Raw genomic sequence first — 22989 nt, forward strand, 5'->3', positions numbered from 1 at the left:
AAAAAATGGGACAGAGGAAAGCCATGACAAAACCTGAACCAAAATTAAATCCAATCAAAGTCAACCAAAACACATGACGAGAAAAACTTTGTACTGTATAAGCAAGGACAGTGTGAAAAAGATTTTTTCAGTTCGGAAGCTACCTCACACTACCGTCAGTTCCGTAACATCAATTTCTACTGTCGGTATTGACATCTAACTTATGCGCTTTTATGCAAATGAGACTCAACTCTTCTAATTATTTGCTCATCCATTTGGAATTACCAAGCCAAATTTATCCCGCGAGAGGCTCGTCCTTCAATTTGGAATGAAATTACCTCCCAGCAGGTAAATGGTGGGAGTCAGATTGGGGCAAGCCAGGGTTATGAGGGCGAGTCGGATCAGTGACAGGTAGCAGCTCCCTCCCTCGAGGAAGGCCATTACCAGGGGAGGGATGAAAGGGGGGAGGCAAGTTGGCGCCAAACTTATTGGCAATCTGTTTGCAAGGCTTCCGGCAGAAGGGGGAGGAACAGGACGGGGGGGACAGAGGAGAGAAAATCTACTCTCTTCAGAATTCCAGGAAATGAGAGCGATATAGTGTGTGCGGTGGACAGGATGAAGCGAGAACAGGCCAAAAGAGAATGGGGGCCAGAATCTATTGTGTCATTTTGTCGCTGCACAGGCCAGTGGGGAATGGCCCAAACACTGAAATTGGCATTTGAATTAAGTGCAATACAAGAGAGGTGAGAGAGGTGGTTTTTGCATCTGTGAGCACAGAGCATGAAGATGAATTACAAACAGTGCCTTGACCACCGACGATGTATAAATCAAGCTGGCGAGAAAAGTAAATAACATTGTTAGAAAATACAAGGATGCCGTTTTCACTTATGTTCACGAGTTTTGAAACTGACACGAAATGTTGTGATTATAAGCACAGCTCGGGATTTGTATCGTCATATTGTGCTGGGTTTATAAAAGGCTGACCCCAAACCCTCAGAAAGATGCTATCTCATCGCAAACTTTTGTTTTCAAATCTCATTTTCCCACCGTACCGATTGACCGAGTGTGTCACTTTATAAGAGGCAATTACATGTAAATGCGGGATGACTGCTGAACTGTCTGCCAGCTTTATTTGCCGGGCTTATCTAAACATGCTAATAAAACTGTCACCGTCTTGTCACCGCATATACTGTATGCACGCCGAGGTGAATAGCAATAAAAACGGGGGTGGTAGTATGATAAAATGCCGACAGGGAAGGGAAATTAGGAGACTAGCGAGCTTGATAATATCTCTCATAACCATTCAGGCACTTTAATTTCAACCTACTTTGCTAGTTTGATAAACAGTGGCGGTCTGCACGGCTATTTATGTGTCGATTCGACTGTCATTGACAAAACAAGTCCGAAGGGGGAAGATGAGAAACATCAATCAACCGCTGAGTCGACGCACGACCTTATAGGTGAATTAATTGCAATTACTCCAGGTGATGTCATTAAGCCCAGCGCCTTTGCCCAATCTCCCTGTCAGAGCCACCTCGGAGGCGCTCGATCGAGTCTCGCGAGCCATCTTAGAAATCACTTTCCGTGGAAAGTGATTCTGTCATATAACCCATTTCCCCAAGACCTTACTCTGTGGGGAAGGAGGAAAAGAGAGAAAAGACATGTGCCGTCGCAGAGTAATTTATCTCTGTGACAGATGAGGGTGGTGCATATCCTCATTGCAAATGAGCTGAGAGTTATTAGCGGGTTCGCTCGGTGTTTTGTCATTGTCAGAAGCACAGTGAGAATTAATTGTTAAAAGGGTACCCCCACGGGCTACCTTGCGGGTACACGACATTTTCTTAACCCGAGGACCTTAATCAAAGGCAACGAGGTGGTTTAAGCGGGGACAGCAGGTGCGGGCTGACACCATATTGGAAAAGGATTTGCTACCATTTGTATCTTGAGGCAAGACGCAATCCCTCGCATCGTATTCCATCACGACTGGAAACACTTCAATTGAGTTTCTGTGATGTTTTGCAGAAATGGGCTTGGAAGTTAATTTTGACGGTCAGCCAGCGAGCGGGCTACCCGTCTTCATCGTCAGTCCGTGGTTATTTTGAGCCAAATCAAAACATTCGGTCCGCTTCTACTCTTAGTTTGTTGCCAGATCAGCAACTTGAGTGTATTTTCTTCGTCACGATTAATGACGATTCAGGAAACCAGTATTCATTGACGGTTAGTCCGTCAGTTTTTCAAAGTTTCCCATCATTTGTCATTGCACAAGATCTCGAGAAGATAAATCAGCGCAATGCAATCAAAGTCTGGTTCACAAAAAGTCGCAGTGTCAACCTGAATGTGCTTGCCTCTTTTATCAGAATACTAATTGAACATTTTGATGACTCAATCAACCTCTCTTGTTCTTATCAGGCCTTTAGCTCTCTTTTTGTTTCCTTTCCATCTTTGCCTTGTCTGGAAAGGTAAATAATTGATGCCCGTCCTCCGGCTCTGTGAGAAATTTATGAATAGAGTGAGCGGAGGGAGCGGTATGTTTTTCTTCGCCTTTCTCTGACTTATTGATGCATCCACACCAAGGTCAGAATATGAGTATATTTTACATTGATGGATCACCAGAGCAAAAACCTCATATCCTGACCAAGCCATCGCTCTGCATGCCAACATGCCCACTGGACTTACGCCCACACTACAAAAGAAGCTTGGGTATTTTATCTTTTCTTTTTTTAAATTATAATATATGCATCCAGTGTGTGTGTGTGTGTGTGCAATCTATTCATTGCCTGAATTATTAATTGCATTCATGTTTGGTGTAGATTAAATTATTCCATCGGAAAATTTTGGGGATTACATTCGCCGTCTTAATGGAGTGACGATTCATCGTAACAGCGCCAAAATATTTTTTATCACATGCATATGCAAGGCTCTTTGGCTCAATATGCTTATTTTTGATTCCTCTCTTGGAAAATTTGGAGTCATCAATTATTCATCTCGTCATTATTTTCTATCCGTCTGTTTGGCTGCCTGCCTTTCCCTTGCGTGGGTATTCACCCACCTGAGAAACCACCCTGTCAATGGCAACGCAGTCTGGGGAGGCGATAAAATAAATAAATATATCAGGCACATCCATGCCGCATTTCAAAAGCCTTCCAAGTTTTTTTTTTTTATCCATCACATTTTTTTTATTGCATGCCATCTTTTAATTACACTCGTCTGCCGGTATGCTCGGGGACTGACACGGTTGTTTTTAACCCACTTGAAATATATAACAAATCGGAAATGTAATCGAGTGGAATCAGTCAAATAAATAATGATGCCCCTGAAGTGAACTCATCCAAAACCTTCGGGGGGAAAAAAATAAAGAGAGCAAGTAGAGAACAGAGAACTTCAATGGAAAGTAGGGCAATTACGATTAGTATAAGCATGCTTTGTGTTTATATTTCCTTATAAACGATTACGATTCAAACAAACGATATTAATTTTTTGTCTTTACCTGCTGCCTTGCTTCTGAAAACCTCTTCAACCTCCCTCGCTGTGTTTTCACTGCAACATTAAATGTTAGCTACCTGTGAACATAAAGCAAAAACAACGGAGACAAGTCAATGGCTGGCTGAATTAATGGGCAGTAAATTATGGGCTGCGTTTCAACAGCCATGGAGAATAAGGTGGCCATTTTGCCATGAAAGTCCAGCTCTCAGGTGGATACTGTGGAGGAGTTAGATAGATTACAGAAAAAAAAAAAAAAAACCTTGCCAAGGCTTTCATGAAATGTTCAGTGAGGTGAGAACCAAGGTGATTTATTTCTAAGTGTTGTAGGTAGTAATCACATTTTTCAGCCTTGGAATTTTCTCAGTTAATGCCATTACCAGGGTTGCCATGTTTATGCTCTTGAGAAGTGCAATCCAAATGATTAGGTTGATCAATATAAGCTATCTCAAGATTTGAAATCATCAAAAGCGAGAAGGAGGGACACAGGTAAATAATCATCACCGCTTTTGATTACAACAATTTGACTCATCTTGCCTTGGGTGATTGCTTTCTTTTTCTTTTCGTGGCATCACCCACCGCTGCCAGCCAAGTTTGAATAAAACATTGAGTGCACGGCAGGAAAGCAATGAATCACTGATAAGTTTGCACATAGTATTACAACAATAAGATTTTTTTTGGGTTCATGTTCAAATTGGCAAGAGTGATGCCTGCGGGAGATTTTTTTTTTTTTTCCCCCGGGGGAGGGGGGGTCGATATAGAGGGAGCATTGCAAACATGAGGCACTGTGCCGGAGGATAGAAGCAAGTAGAAATTATAATGAGGCAATTAGTGAACACACTCGTGATTATTAGCGATCAGGCATTCCAGCGACTGTTTATATACGTTGACCCTACACTCCCACTGTTGCCTGTTAGCGAGTAAAATGTGTTGATCAAATAAAAGAATACAACTAAAAACCTACATTTATTTATAAACCTGCTCACTTCCCTACTGCAAAAGTATTTTTGTTTGAATTAACAAGCCTGGAAATATCAGTTACCGTATTCCTTCAAAAAAGTGGTTAAGGGTGTTTTTTTTTCATGAAATACATTGAAACGTATTTGCAAATACATTTGAACGAATATAATATACAATAGTACATACATATATAATATATACAATATATGAAATGCAATTATTTATTTATTTGTTTGAATAGGGACAATGCACATTAATGAACATCAGTATAATAACAAATGTAAATATGACAGATTATATATTTAATATGGGTAGGCAACTCCCGTCCTCAAAGGATGGTGTCTTGCATATTTTCTGTCTAAGTCACCAATTTTTTATTTTTTTTATCTCCAATCAAAATGCATACATTCATCTTTTCCGATACATTCCTCGGTAAAACACAGTCGTCATCGCCTGAGTGAGGATTTGAAAGAAAAGTGTTCCTTTCCCAGCTCCTCTGATCTCATCAATATGCTTTTCAGACTCTTTCAAAGTGGAAAAAAACAGTCAAACTCTATTGATGTACACTTTGATTGCAAAACAAAGCAGTCTACAAAAATGTGATTAATGCGATAATATTTATTCTCATTGCTGCATATGCATGATCTGAACTGATAAATCTGCAGGAGGTACTTAATTTGCATTGTTCATCCAAATACAGGCATTTGCAGAACTCCGTGTGTTTCCATTAATATTAATCTGTCAAATGTCGACAGTGGAAGCAAGATAAACACATTACGATGAATGGCATGTGAAGACGTCGCTCTTTTCAAGAGAATATTTTCATGGAGGGGAAATAAATAAGAGAGACTGCGTGGATTTCCAGCACAGCCTCGCTTCAAGAAAACGTTTCGACAATTCGCCACCTGCAGCTCAATATAACGCTCACATAGAGGAGGGGAAGTCAGCCCAGCTTTATTTCATATCTCTGGAGATATTTCATGCATACTGCTTGTAGAGAACTGGATTTTTTTTAAAAAAAAATTTGACACACCTCCCCAAAATTGTGGTGTTAAAATTCATCCTGCTTTGGTGCAGTTTATTCATCTGCCTGTGGCCTTTTTAAAAAGCCTCTGTAGACACATTCTTACGATATAAGAAAGGTTGGATTGCAATTTTCTGAATTTACGAGTGCTATTTTTATATTGTGTCCATTTTTTTTACACTCTTTTCAGAGAATGTCTCCCTTTAAAAGTAGGAATTATTGTGCCATTTCAAAATGTGTACTCCCACAAAATTGTCCCAAATAAATAAATATATGAAAAGAGAGTTTCTTTGTGCTGCTTCAACCTTGGACGCTCATAGTTAAGGTGTTTATGTGTCTGTCCTTCATCAGTTCTACAAATATCTTCTCCTTAAGGACCGGTCATGGCTCATTTTCTACAAAATCAATATTCAATGAAACAAACAATAGTCTCCAACTCGATTTCACTTGACTTATTTTTGAAGGACACACTTTTTTACTAGCAATTTAAACAGACTTTCATTATGTGCTCCTAAGAATTCTTCCTCCATTATATATCAAGACTTTGCTTTGTATTCTCAAAAACGCTGGGTTGAACCATTTCATTCATATATTTTATTTTACCAGGTAAAGCCAGGAAGAGATAAACTTTTTTTCCCACTAGCAGAGATAAAGTCATCGATGATGATAACCTTATATTGTCCGTCCGTCCATCCGGAACATCAAGCTCCTCCGAGCAATGATTTGACTTGTCACGTTGCCAATCTGCAGAAGTGGAAGGATAAGTTGGACCCCAGGGAGGAATAAAGCCCTCTTACCATGACCAAAGGAGAATTTAATGATCCGACCAAGAAACGATAGGGAGGTTGAAAGTCTCCGGCTCTTTGTGCTCGATAGAGCGACTCCAATGAGATTGATGCCCATCGACTCGACTACTTAGAACAATCACCCACAGCGTATATTTGACAAGAAACCAAAACGTTTCCTGCCTTCTTAACATTTTTTTCCACAGTTAGTTAAATGGTGATGGATGCTTGACATTATTCTCAAGCACCATTTTAGGATGACTATCGCCTTGACTATAATCATAATGTTCAACACTTTGAATGACATATTTGTCTGTAAAATGCGGGGGACAATCCTGAGAAATGTTTGGATCTTCCTTCTCTTGTGTTTGGAGTTCCGTACTGATAAATTTCTGGACTATAAATTGCAACAGTTAAGATTTGGGGAAAATCCTGTTTTGTTCTTATATAAACCACCCCGGACTATAAGCCGCAAAAGTTTTAATATTTAAAATCCATATGCAAGAGAATATGCACAAATTATAAAGTATTATCCAAATCATGAAAATCCATAGATAAGCCGAATTTAACTGCTGCAAAAATTAGCGGCTTATAGTCCGAAAAATACAGTAATGTGGATTCATCTAATAAAATACAAATAAAGCATGTAAGCACAAATGTTTACATAACAATCTTATTTCAGAGCACAGGCTTAAGGCAGACTGCCTGGAATAGGGAAAAAAAAAGGGTTGATGGAATATTTCGAAAAATATTACTCTTAAGAGTCACAGGATTGCAATTGATGGCATGGTAAAAGTCTGTCTTCACAGTGAGCAGTCGTCAACATCATTACATGAGAATTCAAACGCAAGTATCATTTTGATCCACTTCAAGCGAGCATGTTAAAAGCAGCCCTACTTTTATACAGACACTGATACATTAAACACTTTCAGCAATACCCGTCGTTATACTGCCCCGTCCTACTAATTAGTTAATGAAGAGGACATCCATGTAACATCGTTTTTCCCAGGGGAATTTTCTAAGCTCATCTTAGCTCCCTTTGAGCAATTACAGCACACACGGGCTTTTAATTTCACGAGCCGCCCTCATCATTTGCAGTCCATGAAAATGTCTTTATCCTGTGACTGTACGAACCTCAACTGTGCAAGCACTCAAGCGACTGCGGCCACTCCACTACCACTTTGTTTTCTTCAGCTCTCCTTTTTAATACTTCAATGCGTTTCATATAGATTTTGTCGTAAAACACAATCAATACCTTCATGGAAAATTTGCGCTTAATGCTTGATTTTTGCCAGGAAAATAAAATGGGGCAGAAGAAATTAATAGCTGTGTGGGGATAAAAAAAATGACTTATAGCAGACTAATTATTTTTAGACTCACTTAGCTGATTTTATTTAATAAAATGCCATATGGACAAGGTAACGGTAAATTTAATATTTAAGCATTAGATGAAGTTAATATGGAAAGTTGTATCAGTAAGGGAAAGCTGCTCCATCTTGGAAAAAAAAAAATGAAGTTATAAAATAATTTCAATACGGGGAACAAAGAGCAACATTTTTGCCCCTTTATTTACATTTACATTCCATATTATCCCATCATTACCTTATTGATTGGCAATATATTGATCTGCTGTTTCATGATTTACTTTGTCCCACCTGTACCACAAATGTTGCACACCATCTGTGTTTCTATCTGCTGTTCTATTTCCGCTCATCCATCTCCGTTTCTCCCGTTTGCACTAAAATAAAAAGCGCAAGAAGGTGTAAGCTTTCCTTGACTCACTCACACCCCAATTACCTGCCGGCACTGTCAGGCCGAGATCCTTGTAGTGTCCTTGGGTTGTGACATTTTCCCATTTTAGTTCCCTCTTAGATTTAGTAGACTGGAGAAGGGGAGGGGGGCTGCTGAGCGGAGCACTTTATAAATACATCTCCTAGCCGGTCGTGGTGACCATTCTCTTTGAGCGGGAGGTTGAGAGTAGGCGTGATGGCTTCATCCCTTGAGACACTGTGCGATAGATCAGGCTCCAAATGACTGTTCTAACTTACACTATCAATCTGGGTTATTGCCAGATGCTGGAGAGAGTTAGAGGCGTGATGTCGCGTAATCAGTGCGTTGCCAATGGTAAACACATAAATTGTCAGTCTGTGCTTACAAGAAGACACATTACAAATTTGGGAAATAAAGTGAAATTGTAATTGAGTGTTATTAGATGTCAAATTGGATCGTGAAAACAGTTTAGCTCTCATGCTGGGATCTCACAAATCAAACAGAAATGTATTTCAGTCAACAAAATACAATTTCGATAAAATAGAACTCAACTTCCGGAGAGGAAGGCTTTTAGATGTTTGTTTTTTTCCTGTTCCCGTAATAAAATGCGTCGTTGCTTCGCACTACAATAAGGTCGGAATGAGCCAAGCAAGTGATTGGCCCGGTTAAAATAAACAGTGCATATGGGTGCACAGATGGGCACACTGGCTATCGGAACAATAAAGGTACTTGGCAAGAAACCGTGTGTAGGTTCGAAACGAGCATCTGGGTTTTAAAAGTTGTAACACCTCGTGGATTTCATATCTCCTTAGTTTAGATTGCATTTAGGTTTAAATAAAGTTTGCTGAATGGGAATTCCCGGACAAGCTGTTTGGACAGATTTGTGGTTACCGTCACGAGCAAACGCTTGAATTGTTTTCAAAGGTCTTTTTTTCAGCGGCGGAATGTTAAGCACAGTTGAAATAATAAAAAGTTAAAATAAACCATTTGAATAATTGCCAGCGTTCCTGACTACCTTTAAGGGATAAATAAATGCTCTCCTCAACATTAAAATGTATAAATATGCTGCTGGGTGCACATGTTTGTGTTTGCATAAATAGCTCTAAAATAACTTCAGGCAAGTTACACTTGCAAAGTAATTCATTTTTATTCTCACTTGCCTCGTAGCAATGTAAGTGATATTTACAGGGCGATGCAACACGGGTTCCATTCATTGACCTGTGGCTGTTCTTGTCACTAATCATTGATGTTCTGACTGATGTCATTTTACTAAGTTTAGCAGGCAGGTGGAGAAATACAGGCATTCAAGTGCAGCAAATTGGAAGCGTGCTTGAAATGTGGGCCGAAAATGAATATTTTCTACATTATATTGGATGAATATGTAAAGATGCAGTAAAGCCTTGCGATACGAGTTTAAACCATATGTGACCAAGTTCAAAGCACGAGGATCTCAAATCACCTTTCCCTATTGAAAAGAATAGAAATGCCATTAATCCGTTTCAACCTCCTCCAGATAAAAAAACAAAAATACTTGTGTGATGTTTTTTTTAAATAAAGTATCATATGAAAGCGTACATAAAAGGCAAAGAATTCCCTTTTGTGCAGCAGGAGGCAGTACAGTCATGCAGAGGCCAAAGAAGAGTTTCACAACTACTATAAGTGACTCAATAATCTTTGTTGTTTTTTTTAGTAGAGAATACAGAATATATGCTTGTGAGTCTGTCTACCGTATTTTTGGACTATAAGGCGCACTTAAAACCTTTTATTTTTCGGTGCACCTTATAATCAGATGCGATTTACGTCAAATTGAAGTTGAATAAAGTCCGACTCATTTGACGTACTGGTTTGGCTTAGAACCCGGTGCACCCTATATATGGAAATATCCCAATTTTCATTGACTGCACCTTATAATCAGGTTCGCCTTATAGTCTGAAAAATACATCAAATATTTTTATGTACTATTTGTCTTATTTCGGAACTATAAGAGGGCGAATTGGCTTTTACAGGCAGCAATGGTGCAAGGTCTTCATTGGGATATTAACCACAGCGTAAAATATTGCAGCTGTTGCTTCACTCCCCAGTTAGAAAAGATGCATTGGAGAAATAAGCAAAAGGTCATCCAGCATGATTACCTTTTTTTGGAATACAAATCATGTTTTGTTTTCCTTTATAGGAAATCATCATGAGTATCATCAAAGCCCGCGTTAACCTTTTCATCTGTTCTTTCAAGCTTCCACAAGGGATGGCGATTCATTAACATACAATAGCACATTTATTTCACTGAGACAAGACAGTTCATTTATTTATTAAATCTAAACCAGCACGGGTTCACAAATTTTCTGAATGTCTGATCACCAGTGGTGAGAGGATACCTACTGGTTCTTTGATGGTTTATGGCAATGCAAAGTCAAGGTTGTCTTTGTACTGGATTTTATTGGATCACCTAATAATCGGTACAATTGCATATGGAGGCGTCACATTTCTCCACTATTATAAGTCGCTATCCTTTTATCATTTGAGAAAAGCAGACTGTTGGATTCTTCTCGATCCGTTCCTCACGATTGACCTCCCCAATGATCCCGCTTTGTTATTATCCAGAGAATGAAAGCCAGCTTGATGCCACTCTATTCTGTGATTAAAAACAGTACGCTGGTGCTCTGCCAGGAATCCTCTTGTGCTTTTTTGTTTTGTTGCGTTCAACAAACAGAAAAAGGTCTCTAAACAAGGCGCTTTTCCTATAAAATATAAGCAAATAAAGCCTCTGCCGCTATAAAGGGAATAGAGTCTGTAAACGAGGCTTGCAATGACACTACACATTGTTGGTATGGATTGTATTTTTTTGTTGCCGGTTTAGCTGTAAACATTAACAACCTCTATTTGCTAATCACTGTGGAATGTTATAATATTGCTTTGTGGACTACTTCTGTGGTTTGTTGGTGTGCGCCCAAGACTCCTGTGCTACTTTCACATTAGTGGGGAGAACTATAAGAACATTGTGAAATGCTAAAATAAGTGATGGTGTGTTTTTTCCGAAAACCAAAATTGAAAAAGTGGTCCTTTCAGTCATAGTATAAGACAGAGCTCAATAATGACTAATGGCTGGTGGTGCCAATACAGCATGTTCCAAAACAAACGAAAAGCGAGCTATAGGTACCACGGATAGACATCTTCAATCCTGAGATTTGCTAGGTTTGCAGTTCAGTCGGCGGAAACCTGCCGTTTAGGATCATGACCTGAAGAGGGACTCTCCCTTGGGAACGTGAGGATCTTTTGTAGGGATTGAAACATTGCTGTTCTAAGAGAAATCCTCCCAGCCCTCTGAAGCCAAAACAGACAATGTAATCCTTGTTCACTCGCCATCGAGTTAATCTACTCCTTTGGGTCTTTAACCACTGGGACATTTCAGTGGGAGCTCAGAGACAGGGAGGGTATATAGAATATTTTCCAGCAGAGAAAAACAGGTCTAAATTTAGCCTCAATTCTGCCATGGGTCTTTATCGCACCATTGCTACAATACTTTTTTTTGTCCTTGTAGACGAGCGGAAACACCATCTGTTTTTTTTTTTTTCTTCATTAAATCCAATTCCTACAAATGTTGTGCCATGATTGTGAATTTTCATTTTTATGATTAATATTTTTAGTTATTTATTGTTGAGATTGTGGTCAGGGTGTCAAACTCAAGCCCCGGGGGCTAGATACGGCCCGCCACTTCATTTTAAGTGGCCCGTGAAGACAAATTGTGCATCAAATTCGTGTGTCTTTACTAGAATTGCAAATTGTCTTCACTTTTAATTATATCTATTCTTTTAAATATTTGACCACTCATTTGATTTGAAAACGAGTTATTGGTCAATTTGTTTTGTAGCTTTTACTGTATATAATATGAGGTGCTCGTACATTTATTTGGGTTGACAGTCATGTTGGCCCTCCGAAAGAAGCTATAATTACAATGCGGCCCGCGAAAAAAATGAGTTTGACACCCCTGGTTTACAGCGTGTCAATATTTGAACATCAAAAGTCGGAATGGGATGTGGCTCAGGTCATTAACGCTGAGCCAGCATGTTGCCGTCAAACCGTCCCAAACATTATCGGAGATGTCAAAAGGTGGCTGTGCAGGGCTAAAACAAGCACTGTGGCCAAGTAATGATCTGCACACTAGAGTCTACTAAGCTTCACAGACACGAGAATATAAAGCAGGATAGCATATAAGGCCCCAAGACTCATTAACTCTCTCTGCATGGCGCTATCATTTGTTTTTAGATGATGCAGAGCTACATCTTGCGATTAGCATATAGGCACTGCAGATTGGATCATTTTACAAACGTGCTATTATAAAAATAGCAATGCACTCTACCTCAGATTTGAGATCACATGCCGTGTTTTTTGATTGCACCTTGATTGCTTTTCTACATGGGAATTTTGGAACTAAAAATACTAGGTCACTTTGACTTTTTGATGAAGGCAATGTGAATTTTGAATTATCTGCATGAAAAATGTTTGGTTTTTATTTATTTTTATCCAAATATTCGCTGTAGCTCGCTCCCAAACACGTTCAAGTGCTTAATTACTGTTTGGGTGAAGAAAAAGATTTTCTTTGTTTTTCAAGCCAAAAGAATGCATTATTCATAATTCTGCTCAAACAAAACAAATGTTACTTTTATTTGCAAGGGATGTATGATGGTGTTTGCTGGATTTTAGTGAGTTCAAGCTTATTTTCTCTTCACTCTCTGCACTATAATTTGTAATTCAAAACAATTATGCTCCTGGACAATGGATTTGTTTGCAACTTGCACATTTTGGGATCGTTTTATTGAAACTACTCCAAATTGGACCTTCAACTTTCCAAAGGCTTTTTGAGACCACATTAGTGGTATATTTATCTTGATCAAGAGTGTGAAAGACCTTTTTAAGAACTTATTTTAAAACTAAGGTCACATAAGCTCTTTGTGTGATACACCTCGATGAGTAATGATTTATTCGAGCATGCACATAGCCTACACGTTTCAAATAGCCTGTGAACAGATAACCGAGTCTGCAAACCGTAGCGGTCTACCGATAATTCATCATTAGTCTGACAAGAACGGAAAAGAATAGGGTAAAGGCAAGGCTGATGAAAAAAACCTTAATTTAATTTTAGCATCTGTAATCAAAACGTAGATTTTCAATGTGTATGTTTGCTCTTGGAAACATTATTATGTATGCATGCCAGGCCAGATAATTGATTTTTTCCCACATTTCCACCACTCACTCATAAAGAAAACATAATCAATCTTTTTCAGCATTTTGGGGAGAATTTTATGGGTTTGTACAAGTTTTTGTTTGTAATTTTTTTTATTTTTGCGGGTCACCACAACTGAGGTATCCAGGTTAAAAAAACAAAACAATCCCTGCTCCCCCAGTGTTTTCTTGTACGTGTTTAAAATACACAAATAATTAAATGATTTATATTAAATACAAATCAGAGCTAGTCAAAGACTTGCATTTATAATTCAAGATTTCTCTGCATTGCTAATATAAAAATAATGAGTACATTTGTCAGCATGCCATACTGTTTGATACTGTACAGGCGATAACCACATAGGGGCAAATTCATTGGAGTTGTGCAAGGTCTATATAATGGATTTAATTAATAGGCCTGCTGTGAAATTCAGCTGGCTACTCTAAATTTGCATCTCATCAAATGTTTTATTCCAGTAATCGGCGAGAAAAAATACAATTCTTCGTGTAGCATTGCAATTAACCATTGATCTTTTGTTTTGTGAATGAGTAAGTCAATTTTCATACATCTGCAAGGTCAGTTGCTGTGCGACCAATTTAATTCAGGGGTGAACTATTCCGACATTTCAAGTCGTCTTCAATAACTTTGATAAAAGGGATATAATTGAGACTAAATAGGCCAACTCAGCCAGCCTTGGGGAAATGATACTGTCTGGGTATTTGATATTGCCAGAGAAGCCCGTGTCAGGGGTGCCAGGGTTCATTTGTCAATGGTATAATAGTAGATGTGTCCAGTTTATTAAATGATCTGATATTGCAGAAAAGTTTGAAACAGTTTTGAAAGATACCTGTAATAGATTCGTTTGTGAGTAGGAAAAGCATACCGTAATTTTCAGGCTATAGGCCGCACCGGACTATAAGCCGCACCAGCTAAAATTCGTGATTCAGGGTTTTAAATTCGAGAAAAAAGTAGTGGCTTATAGTCCGAAATTTACGGTACATTTCATCTAAATATGAATCGATTAATACACTTTAATCTTCCTCATACCTGATTGAGAAATGTCAGTCAAATTCCCTACACCTGACATAGAAAGACATCGAGGACCGGGAGTTGCCTACCCACGTCTGTCTGTCCATCTGTCCAATTTCATAATAATAAAAAATATGGAGGACAATGGGGTCAGACGCTTTCAAACTAGTAAATCTAAATAATTTAAATGGTTCAAGCCGCTATGCTCATTTTTCAGACTGCTTTGCACAGTCGCATTCATCACTCACATTGTGCTACAGAAATAGTCTTTTTCCACTGTCTGACCCTGTGTGATGAAGCAGACTGATTTCATGTGCAGCTAAAATAGTTCCCTCAGCATAATCACTTGGCCTGTGACTGTGCTATGAATGTGGATGATCACCCCCCCCCCCCCCCCCCCCCCTTTACTTTTCCCTTTTAGCTATAAAGTGACTATTTGGACCAAGTCATTAAATTTCATTTTTCTTTACACAGCGCTGAAGATTGGCGTTGACCATACAGAGCCGACACATTTAAACAATGACTCGGCCAGAAGATATTTTGGTAATTTTAGGGAATAATAGGAAGGGCTAATACGAAGTAAAATTCAATCAGACTCAATTTATATATTCAGCGATAAAAATCAAGGTGTGCTTTTAGCAGAGCAGTGCTCGCGTGTCTCACACACAGCATCCCAAAAGTACATTTTAAAAGCTTGACTGTTTTTAATCTTGACTCAAATGAACAAACACAATATTTGTTCCAGGGGTCCAACTTTCCCATTTACTGGATTGCAGTTCTTATATAGTATATTTGTTTTTTGCGGTATTCATCATACACGCTGTGTCGACATTTATTTTATGAACCACTTACTTTAGATTAAACATTAAAGTACAGCTGTGGAATTCCAATTTGTATTTATTAGAAGCAAACACACCATGGCATTGCGCTTGGAAGTTTTCTATACTTTCCCATCACCATAAAACAAAAACAGCATTCAGTGTAGATGAGCGGTGATGTCATATGGCTCGGAAGCGACCATCCTTTAAATTTACCGATGTTGTTTGGATGCTATATTACAAACGGAAGAAGAAAGATGATAAGGGTGAGTGAGGGCTCCGGTCATCATACATTTCAAAAGAAACAAATGCCTCCTGGGAGACATTTGTTCATAAAAAGCAGTTACTTCACTCTGTGCAACCATATCACGCAAGCGAGTGACAAGACTCGGGTAAAAAAATGATAGCGAGGAAAAGGGGAAAGAAAAACTACGTGAGTCACATCGCCCTAGGTCACAACAACCGTACTGCAATACCAACCTTGGACCCTCAGAGCATATTGGATACATAATATGATATAAAAATCACACCAGGATGTGACACGTTTGATGTTGAAACAACATGGGTCATGTTTTCCGAGAACACAGAGAGCATTTCACCGAGGCGCCGATTCCGTAATCCGACGCTTGGGTGCATTCATAAAGGTTATCCTTCATGACATTTTCTCAAAATTGACCATTGTAGTGGAGTGAAATATTTTTAAGCAAGCTCGAATGATGGTTGGAAAAGCAAAATAATAATTTACCGCTTCTCCTGGGTGAAATGTTGGAAGTAAAACTTGTAAGAAGTTTCGACAAGAATACAAACAACAAGGGGAGCCCAAAAATAGAAATCTCTTTCTATCGCTTCCGCAAGCCGGGCCAGATTGCCCAAGATCTCCTTAGAGCCCGTCTCATCTCTTGCCTTCCCGTTAGGTGGACTGGGAACAATTTGTCAAGTCATTTTTCCATGTCATGGCTATAATTTGGCTCGACGGTGGGAGCGGTGTGCCGTGCTTTGCCCAGGTCTTGTGCTTTTCCATTGTGCCAAGTCAAAGATAGTATGTTCTATCATATGAATTTTTTACAACGGGATAAATCCAAGCACCTATGACACAGTTTTATGAAACAGCCAAGCCCACCTCTGTGTTTCTATACAAAAGAAAAACGTCTAATTTGCCAAAGGCCTGTAAACAGACCTCTTGGTCCTGCAAGCTTCTTTTATGGATTATAAGATTTGTGCTATCAGTAGTTTAGAGCACCTGGAGCCTCACCGTCTTTGCACTACCGGGAGTGTGTGGGTAGGAACAGGCATCATAGCTTGCGGCTTGCACAAATAGATGGCTGAGGTATATCTAGCAATTACCGAATGGTGCGTATACAAGTCAAGGCGACTTTATTTATTGTAGGAAAGAATAATAATGTGTTTTTGTTCAACCACGGAGATTACGAAATAACATGACAAAACTAGCATTCTGGGAAATTAAAATTTTTAACCTAGTGTTATCGTACTTATATTATGAAAGTTTGGTGGTTGTAAAGGAGGAGGAAGATTGTTCTCACTGCAGTGCAGCAACAGCCAAGGATCTTAGCAGGGACTCAAAACATTATTAAAGAAATCAAAAACCACAGACTAAAAGTAAAAATAATCAAAAATCTCACTGGATACTGATTAAGGTCATAAGTGTTAATAAGAAACAGAAGCAGAGACTAAACATGAGACAGTTGAGAAAGATGCAAGGGTAGCCTGTTAGCGGATTGGCTAAGGTAAAACGAACAATCCAATCCGAAAAAAGCAAAACTTAAAACATCACTAAGAAAAATACAGTCCCACCACCCAAAAAAATCAATCGTCCCAAAAGGAACGGGCTCGTATCAGGACGACTTGTAGAACTTCCAAATCTATCCTGAACTGGAAATCTTATGTGCACGATTGTAAAAAACACTTGCAACAGCTCAAAGGGCAACTGATGCTGTTTTTCTTTTTGGAAGGTCCAGTTAAAATACTATTACAGAAACCAAAAGATGTAAAAGCAACACAAATGCTTCCTAAAAGCTCTTGTGTTAGCTAACCCATGCAATTGTGAACAATGCTGCAGTTTATATTTAGTAACATTGTTGAGCTGTCTCCCTTCAGCCGAGCGACCTCATGCATTATTGGACTAAAAGCCACAGGAAGCGTTTGCCTCTTAGCGTCACCGCACATATGGCAGAGTTCGGAACCATTCGGTGTACTTGACACGCGTAATCGTCAAACAGCGCGCCCTTTCCTCTCCGTGCTGAATATTTCAAAGGGCGCAATCTCATGTTATGGGACAGGGGCCAGGCTCAGCGGCAGAGTGCAGACCCTGAGCTCAGATTTGAGCGATGGCTGACACCCCGGAGCTGCCAGCTGCGCTGCTTCCCTGCCGCCCAGAGCAGATCCATCACAACTTGCCATAGTCCACTGGCACTGGCAATATTACAAAACACAGGTAAGGGGGGTAGATCATTCCGGCCCAATGCCATTTCTATGACAAATTGATTCCTGCTCGTATTTTCTTCATTTTCTTTATATTGGCACCTTGTATTTGAATATTTGATATATATTTCATTATAATGTACTATATATATTTCATTTTTATGTACGTATATATGCTCGTATTTTCTTCATTTAATTATTAATATTTCAAATATATTTTATAAAGTGATGTTTGTGATTTATGATTACTACAACTGTTTAGAAAATAAGCTTTGCTTTAAAAAAATAATCCAAATTACTTATAAAACACGTTAAGTGCAGCGTTCGCGTCTCACGGGCCTTTGATGTCAAATGAAAAATGTTCCCCCCCAAAATATTACGTTGAAGTTGTTCCCCTGGACGTTTGTGTGATGAGTTTCCATCCTTTTTGTTGCCTTCAGATCCAAATTCTCCCAAGCTCGGACTCATGAGACTTGCGCAGAGTAAACAAAGCTTAAGAAAAAAAACGTTCTCGTTTGATTTCGGTTTTCAAAGATATCCATAAAAATTCTTCCAATCGGTCATCGATCAAAAAAAATAATGAAAATACTATTTTATGAGGACATCAAACCAAACATAGGGCCTCTTCCCAAATCCCCCATCGTCCATATTTATTGACAGCCTGGAGCGTTGTATTGTAAAATCACAACCTATAATGCTGTAAAATCCACAACAAAGTCAAAGGTCACAGAAGTCGAGTGTTTTTCCATCAATAACTGATTTCCCAGAGGAGCTTGAGTTCATTATTTCAAACTTAATTTAGTTCAGTTGGACATGTGATCATGAGGGGTTCAAGTCAATGATTGAAATTTGAAGTACATTTCTTTGAATGTCTACGGTTGTAACAAAAAAGTAATCATATGAATCGCAATTTTATTGTGAATAAGCAGTAAATTAAAGGAAAAGAAATATAACAATTGGACGGGTATTCCCCGTGGTAGAGTGCTGTGACGTCCACCATTTTCCACAAATCAATACTTTTAATCAGCAAATGTGAATATGTGTACTCAGACCGAGAATCAATAGAGTGTTTTTTCACTTTATTCCTTTTCAAACATTAAAGTTGCTCCATTTAACATTTACACCCTTCGCCTCCAGTCCGCGGTTTGTTTCGAGTATTCCGTACTGGTTAGAAAAACAAAAACAACAACACCCATGGGCAGGATTCCATGCATAAAAACATGTATGATAAATTATGGACTATTCCTGAATAATTAAACAGAAAACGAATTAGAGGTGAAGGCGATGTGAGATGTATAAATCAATACAAGGAAGGAGAAATACAACTGCTGCTTGGTCAGAAATCCAAGGACTTAGAAATACTGTAAATACTTTTTTTTTTAATTTGCTGCACTTTGAATTGAATTTGTTTGCGTAGAGGGAAATGTACCAGCAGATGAAATCGGCTGAACAGGCAATAAAAAAACACGAAATATCGATTTCTGGACTCCTCTTAATAAGACGGAGTCACAAGGATGAATTAATTCAAAAATGAGCGGAATTTGGCAGGGATAGTGAAACACTCAAATATATTTTTATTTTCAATATCATATGGACAGTATTGAGTCTGCCATGTTTTTAGACGTCTGAAAAAATCGGATTTTGAAAGTTGGCCCGTACTCAACGTCCTCTTCCCTCCATCAAATTGCCGGTAATTTTTCAACACACATAATCCATCACTGCTGGCCTCATTAGTTCAGAAGGAAAGTCTCTCTTCAGAAAATACTTCAAAAGATAATTACACATTGTCGCTGCTTTTGCGAGCGACTGCTGTTATTAGGTGGAGGGGTAACACCGACTCAGCTGAACCAGACCGTGTAAAACACTCGAGGGGAAGATGGAGGTTTTAGTACGATAATGGCTCCGGCGTAATGCTGTCTAACACCTAACGCTCCATTGGGTGTTGAGACGGGCCCTCCCAGGTAGTGGCCATATTTAATTGTTAATCTTACACATCTCATTATAACTAATATACATATTTATTATATATTTTTTAATTCATATATATATATATATATATATATATATATATATATATATATATATATAATTTTTATTTATTTAAATTTCGTCAGTTATGGTAAATGTGGCATTTCATAAAATGAAAAAAAACATCTCATAATATACATATATATATATATATATATATATATATATATATATATATATATATATATATATATATATATATATATATATATTATATATTTTTTAATTCATATATTTTTTATTTATTTATTTAAATTTCATCAGTTATAGTAAATGTGCCATTTCAAAAAATGAGCAGTCAAAGCTGTTGGACTGGTGTCACTCACTCGTCATTGTATTTTTTTATTAAATGCTCAGTATTTATATTATACATGGTGACAGTTTCTCCCTTGAATTAATTATTTATATCATTTACATTGTTACGGAATAAAATGTGCAAAAATCCAAACAAAGAAGAGGTTGACCCTTTACTTAACCTACCAAAAAAAAAAAAATAACAACGTATGATGATTAGCATGTTATTTGGTGCATAATTCAATATAACAGTAATAAGATGTCCTAAAACGATTTAAATGTAAACTCCAGGAATCTGGAGTTAGCGTGTTTAGGTATACATCTTAATTATTCTCCAGCAGTACATTTTCATAATATTTATAAGTCGCTTTTTTTAACATCAAGTAGTTGCAGTAAATTATGTGTTGTTGGTTTTTTTTGTACAGGCAATCCATAAATATATATCAACCCTAGACTGAAACATTTATCATTAGTATTCATTTCCAAGATATTTATGAAGATTTGTCTGCACAGCTGAGTACATTTGCATTTTTTTTTTTTCATGAAGGGCAGAATGATTTATTTTAAAGCTAAAGACATCCTTCAAATATTTGTTTAATGGAATATGAATCACATTTGCACCTGGAAGATTAATGGGAGTAGTGTTGACATTTGCAGTTTCTTTATAAGAGCATCATTTGCAATTGATGAATGACGCAGAGTTGGAACGGGGTCAATAACAACTTGAACATCATCTCATCAACGACTACTTGGTTTATTTGTCACACGCGGCTTTTTAAATGATTGGTGTCACTCGGTAATTTTCTTCGTCTTCTTTAATATTTAAAAATGTTGGAAATAGCTCAATAGCAGCTCACATAATTGAACTCAAATGAGAGAATTAAAAGATAGTGGCACATTAACACGAGGATGAAACTGTGCGTGACATTTCACCCATCATTTATAGGCTGAGCAATTTATGTAACCGGGGTGACGATTAAAATGGCTCCATTTTTTTCCGATAGGAATGAAATACACTATAATTTAGAAATGATTGTTGGTTTGGGTTTTATTGGACAGAAATTAACTTTATAGTGTTGTTCTCCATTTCAATTTAGAGCATTAATAATACTGTACTTTGCAGGTCTCACATTTCAGATAGTAAAAGTCGTGGACACCAAAATGATTATCATGGTGTCTACTGGAATATTTAGGAGAAACGACAAAATGTCAGGAATACCAAGAGTTTAAAGCAATGCTGTCATTTCTAAAGAACAGTAGGCTGGACTAAATTGAATTAAATGACGAGAAGGGGAGGGGGGGGGGGGGGACTCAATTACACTCCACAGAGAGTAAATCAAAAAATCTGCTATGCCTAAGGATCACATCTGACGGGTGGAATTAATAATTTAACCAGATCACATTGTGCACTTCTGCCTTATAATATTGACATGAATAGCTCTGTTTTGTACTCGGCGTAAAATGGACAGCGCCGGAATACGATGTTATTATTTGAAATTGAATTAAAGGTTTGTTTTATTGGGGAAAACAAACACACAAACAAATTGTAGATTTGATTCATTAGTGAAACACATGTCATGTATTCTGCAGTGTCAAAGTCTGATAATTGCATTTCTTCAAAACAGAGTAATCTGTCGGCCAATGAAATGAAATGGGATTGTTGCGGATTATGCCGGAAATAAAGAAGAGGGGGTAGAACGCATTATATGCAGATTACGCTAAACCCTATAATCTGTTTGTCCTAAATGAGCTTTGTTCTTTATAAGCAAAAATCCATCTGTCCCTCAGGAGACAATGTTTCACTGATGCCATCTCCTAATTGTAGTTTATTGAAAATGTTGGCGACAATGCAAACATAAGGAATGACACTGTTGCATCCAGCACAAAAAGAAAGAAATATGATTTACAGGCAGCATTTAAGAGCTAAATTGAGAATAACAAGGAGATTTATTTTCTTTTTTTTACCAGCCTATCTTCTTCTTTGCGGATTGACACATCAATCTGATAGCAAAGCTTGTATTGTTGCGGTTGTGCGAGTGCAAGAGAAATTGTTTCACTCAGATTCTTGTACTCCCATCTGTCTCCTATTGATAAACTAAAAAAATAAATAAATCCATGACTCCCTTATCTTTTTATTTTTACAGACTAAGTATTTACACTTCCATGGTAACATGGACACAAATCCAGCCAGGCAAAAGGTGATACAATGTGCTCATTTACCAAGTCAAGGTTTTGCAGCACTCGGATTGGATGACAGTTTAGTCGATAACTGCGACGTTCACGTTTAATGACTTTTTTTTTTTCTTTTTTTTGCTGTTGTGTGCACAATCAACATATTCGACTGTGTTCTGTCATCATATTCGATATATCTGTCTTTTTTTACGGTAAATTTGGTCAAACAACCAAATGGATTTTCTTTTTTGTGTTGCTGATAAGACTGTCAAAACAGTCACCGTTCAAAATATTGTCGTTGGAAATGCAAGTTTGAAAAGAGACTTTTTGAAGATTGCACCAGTTTCTTGTCCTCCAATATTGTCTTTTATGATATGTTTGATAGGTGAAATGCCTCCATTGGGTATTTTAAAAGTGCACGGTGGAAATGTGAAATTGTTTTGCATACCCAGACTGATAATGGCTTCTTTTTTGCTCCAGAATTTCATTTCAACTATTGAGACAGAAACAGAAACGTACAAGCACATTGGGCCATTGTGTTGGCAAGTTGGCATTCACAAGTTTTTTTTTTTTTTAATAGCTGCTTTTGGTAAAATGTTCAAGTGTTGAGTCAGGCGTGATGCACTAAGGTGTAATTTGCACAGTGGAATCTGTGTGTACAATATGCTCGTCGCCTCTAAAAAGGTTTTATTTAAAATGTATGGCTGCATCATTTGTATAAAAGGATTTTTCAAGTGCTAAAAAAAAAAAGAAGCGTAGTACGTCTGCATAATTTGGTATTATTGACACTCATCTTTATTTTATGAATCAGTCAGTGGAATTTATGGGAAATCCACTTGACTATAAAACATCATGGTCGATTCATTCCAGAATTGAAGGACATTTTGTCCAACAATCCATGCACAAAAATAAAAATAAATGAATAAATACAATTTTTAAAAAATATCCGTGTGCTCTTGTGTTGGGAGTTTGATATTTCAAGACAGTCGCATT

General features: G+C 37.9%; 1 long non-coding RNA gene across 2 annotated transcripts in view; it reads right to left on the reverse strand.

Moving 5' to 3' along the window:
* Positions 1 to 22989, reverse strand: part of LOC148397392 (uncharacterized) — a 154292-nt gene that overhangs the window by 34797 nt on the left and 96506 nt on the right. For both annotated transcript variants that reach the window (XR_015858711.1, XR_015858710.1), the window contains exon 5: positions 3467 to 3539. This is a non-coding gene — a long non-coding RNA (uncharacterized LOC148397392). The remainder of the gene's footprint in view (positions 1 to 3466; positions 3540 to 22989) is intronic.

The sequence above is a fragment of the Syngnathus floridae genome, chromosome 5 (genome assembly GCF_059516105.1).
Source record: "Syngnathus floridae isolate MCC-2025c chromosome 5, RoL_Sflo_1.0, whole genome shotgun sequence".
Lineage (NCBI taxonomy): Eukaryota > Metazoa > Chordata > Actinopteri > Syngnathiformes > Syngnathidae > Syngnathus > Syngnathus floridae.